Source organism: Mandrillus leucophaeus, unplaced genomic scaffold, assembly GCF_000951045.1.
Source record: "Mandrillus leucophaeus isolate KB7577 unplaced genomic scaffold, Mleu.le_1.0 Scaffold194, whole genome shotgun sequence".
NCBI lineage: Eukaryota > Metazoa > Chordata > Mammalia > Primates > Cercopithecidae > Mandrillus > Mandrillus leucophaeus.
In genome coordinates this window covers 3,804,633-3,809,289 of record NW_012101965.1, presented here as the reverse complement: position 1 = coordinate 3,809,289, position 4,657 = coordinate 3,804,633, and positions in this window count along the sequence as shown.

The following is a 4,657-nucleotide window of genomic DNA, read 5'->3' as shown; positions in this document are numbered from 1 at the left end:
TAAAGCAACCACACAAACAAGTCTGCATAATAACCAGCAAATATCATGATGACAGGATCAAATCCACACATATTCATACTAACTGTGAATGTAAATGGGCTAAATGTCCCAATTAGAAGGTATAGAGTGGCAAGTTGGATAAAAACCCAAGACCCAATGGTATGCTGTCTTTAAGAGACTCATCTCACATACAGTGACATCCATGGACTCAAAATAAAGGGATGGAAAAAGTCTACCAAGTAAATTGTAAACAGTAAAAAGCAGAGATTAGAATTCTAATTTCAGACAAAGCGGACTTTAAATGAACAAAGATAAACAAAGACAAAGACATTACATAATGGTAAAGGGTTCAATTAAACAAGAAGACCTAACTATCCTAAATATATATTCCCCTAACAGAGGAGCACCCAAATTCATAAAGCAAGTTCTTAGATACCTACAGAGAGACTTAGATAACCACACAATATTAGTGGAAGGCTTCAACACCACATTGACATTATGCAACAGATACATCAAGAAAGAAAATTAACAAAAATATTCAGGATCTAAACTCAGCACTGGATCAAATGGGCCTGAGAGACATCCACAAAACTCTCCACTCAAAAACAACAGAATATGCATTCTTCTTATCATCACATGGCACATACTCCAAAATTAACCACATAATGAGACATAAAACACTCCTCAGCCAATGCAAAAGAACTGAAATCATAACAACTACTCTCTCGGACCACGGTGCAATCAAATTAGAAATCAAGATGAAGAAATTTGCTCAAAAGTATACAATTACGTGGAGACTGAATAACCTGCTCCTGAATGACTTCTGGGTAAATAATGCAATTAAGGAAGAAATCAAAAAGTTCTTTGGAACTAATGAGAACAAATATACAGCACATCAAAATCTCGGGACACAGTTAAGGAAGTGTTTAGAGGGAAATTTATAGCACTAAAAGCTCACATCAAAAAGTTAGAAAGATCTCAACTTAACAACCTAATATCACAATGAAAAACACTAGAGAACCAAGAGCAAGCCAATCTCAAATATAGCAGAAGACAAGAAATAACCAAAATCAGAGATGGAGACATGAAAAACCATTCAAAAGATCAACAAATCCAGTAGGTGGTTTTTAAAAAATATTAATAAAGTAGATCACTAGCTAGACTAATAAAAAAGAAAAGAGAGACGATCCAAACAAACACAATCAGAAACAACAAAGGGAATATTACCACTGACCTGACAGAAATACAAATAACCATCAAAGAATATTATGAACACCTCTATGCACACAAACTAGAAAATCCAGAAGAAATTAATAAATTCTTGGATATATATACCCTCCCAAGAGTGAACCAAGAAGAAACTGAATCCCTGAACAGACCAATAATGAGCTCTGAAATTTAATCAGTAGTAAGTAGCATATCAATCCAAAAATCCCAGGACCAGACAGATTCACAGCTGAATTCTAGCAGATGTACAAAGAAAAGCTGGCACCATTCCCACTGAAACTGTTCCAAAAATTGAGGAGGGAGGACTGCTCCCTAACTCATTCTATGAGGCTACGATCATCCTGATACCAAAACTTTGCAGAGACACAACAAAAAGAGAAAACTTCAGGGCAATATCCTTGATGAATATTGATGCAAAAATCTTCAAGAAAATACTTGCTGCACATCAAAAACAATATTGACTAAAATCAAGCAGGCTTTATCTCTGGGATAAGGTTTAGTCAACTTATGTGAATCAATAAATGTGATTCATCACATAAACAGAACTAAAGACAAAAACCATGTGATCATCTCAATAGATGCAGAAAAGACTTTTGATAAAATTCAACACTCCTTCATGTTTAAAGCTCTTAATAATAAAAGCCATCTCTGACAAACCCACAGCCAACATCATACTGAATGACCAATAGCTGGAAGCATTCCCCTTGAAAATCAACACTAGACAAGGATGCTCTCTGTCACTATTCCTATTCAACATAGTATTGGAAGTCCTGGCCAGAGCAATCAGGCAAGAGAAAGAAAGAAAGGGCATCCAAATAGGAAGACAAGAAGTCAAAATACTCCTATTCACAGATGACATAATTCTACATCTAGAAAACGCCATAACCTTGGCCCAAAAGCTCCTTAAGCTCATAAACAATTTCAGAGAAGTCTCAGGATATAAAATTAACATATAAAAATCACTAGTATGCCTATATACCAACCAGTATCATGCAGAGGACCAAATCTGGAATGCAATCTCATTCACAGTTGCCACGAAAAGAAAAAAATACCTATGACTATAGCTAACCAGGGAGGTGAAAGAGCTCAATGAGAATGAGAAAACACTGCTCAAAGAAATCAGAGATGACACAAACAAATGGAAAAACATTCCATGCTTATGCATAGAAAGAATCAGTATCATTAAAATGGCCATACTACCCAAAGCAATTTATAGATTCAATGCTATTCCCATCAAACTACCAAGGACATTCTTCACAGAACCAATAAAAACTATTTTAAAACTCATATGGAACTGAAAACGAGCCCAAATAGCTAAGGCAATCCTAAAAAACAAAAAACAAAACAAAACAAAACAAAACAAAACAAAAAAAAGGCTGGGGGCATCATGTTACCAGATTTCAAACTATGCTATAGGGCTACAGTAACCAAAACAGCATAGTACTGGTACAAAAACAGATAAAATAATGGAACAGAATAGAGGGCCCAGAAATAAGTCCATATGCCTAAAACCATCTGGCCTTTGACAAAGCTGACAAAACCAAGCAATCGGGAAATGACTCTCTGTTCAATAATTGGTACTGGGGTAACTGACTAGCTATATGCAGAAGATTAAAACTGGATCCCTTTACACCATATAAAAAAATCAACTCATAATGGATCAAAGACTTAAATGTAAAACCCAAAACTATAAAAACCCTGCAACATAACCTAGCAATATCATTTGACACAGGATTAGGCTAAGATTTAATGACTAACGAACCAAAAACAATTGCAAGAAAAGCAAAAATTGACAAATGGGATCTAATTAAAGAGCTTCTGCACAGTAAAAAAAAAAAAAAAAATTATCAACAGAGTGAACAGACAACCCACAGAAAGGGGGAAAATTTTTGCAAGCTATGCATCTGACAAAGGTCTAATATCCAGTATCTATAAGGAACTTAAATTATAAGAGAAAAACAAACCCCTCAAAAAGGGGGCAAAAGACACGAACAGATACTTTTCAAAGGAAGACATACATGTAGCCAACGGGCATATGAACAAAAGTTCAACATCACTTATCATTAGAAAAATACAAATCAAAACCACAATGAGATACCGTATCACACCAGTTAGAATGGCCATTACTAAAAAGTAAATAAACAACAGGTGTTGGCAGGGTTGCAGAGAAAAAGGACCGCTTATACACTCTTGGTTTAAGTGTAAATTACATCAACCATTGCAAAAAACAGTGTGATAATTCCCCAAAGACCTAAAAACAAAACTATCATTCAACCCAGCAATCTCATTACTAGGTTTATACCCGAAGGAATGTAAACTGTTCTGTCATAAAGGCACATACAGGCATATGCTCATTGCAGCACTGTTCACAATAGCAAAGACAAGGAATCAACTTAAATGCCCATTAATGGTAGACTGGATAGAGAAAATATGGCACATATATACCATAGAATACTATGTGGCCATAAAAAAGAATGAGATCATGTCCTTTGCAGAAACATGGAGAAAGCTGGAGGCCACTATCCATAGCAAACTAACTCAGGAGTAGAAAACCAACAGTGCATATTCTCACTTACAAGTAGGAGCTGAATAATGAAAACAGATGGACACATAGTGGGAGCAACAAACATAGAGGAGGGTAGAGGGTAGAAGGAAGGAGAGGATAAGGAAAAATAATAAGTACTAGGCTTGATACCTGGATTACTAAATAATCTGTATGACAAACCCCCATGACACAAGTTTACCTATATAACAAATCTACACATATACTCCTGAACTTAGAATAATTAAGTTAAAAAGAAATAAAAAATTTGAACTGAAAAATTCTCTGGATGTGATACATCAAGGAACATTTTAATATTTTTTGAAAACTAATAATATAGAGATATCTTAATAACAGAAAGAGAAAAAAGACATTATAGACAGGGGAGCTAAAATAACAATGATTACTGAACTGAATACAAGCTAGAAGGCTATAAAATGACATATTTCATGTAACAAAAGAAAAATGGGCCAGGTACAGTGGCTCATGCCTATAATCTCAGCACTTTGGGAGGGAGGCTGAGGTGGGCGGATCACTTGAGGTCAGGATTTCAAGACCAGCCTGGCCAACATGGTGAAACCCCGTCTCTACTAAAAATACAAAAATTAGCCAGGCGTGGTGGTGCACGCCTGTAGTCCTAGCTACTTGGGAGACCGAGGCACAAGAATCACCCGAACTTGGGAGGTGGAAGTTGCAACGAGCCAAGATTGAGCCACTGCACTCCAGCCCGGGCGACAAAGTGAGACTCCATCTTAAAAAAAAAAAAAAAGAAAAGAAAAGAAAAAAGAAGGCCGGACGCGATGGCTCAAGCCTGTAATCCTAGCACTTTGGGAGGCCGAGGTGGGTGGATCACGAGGTCAGGAGATCGAGACCATCCTGGCTAACACG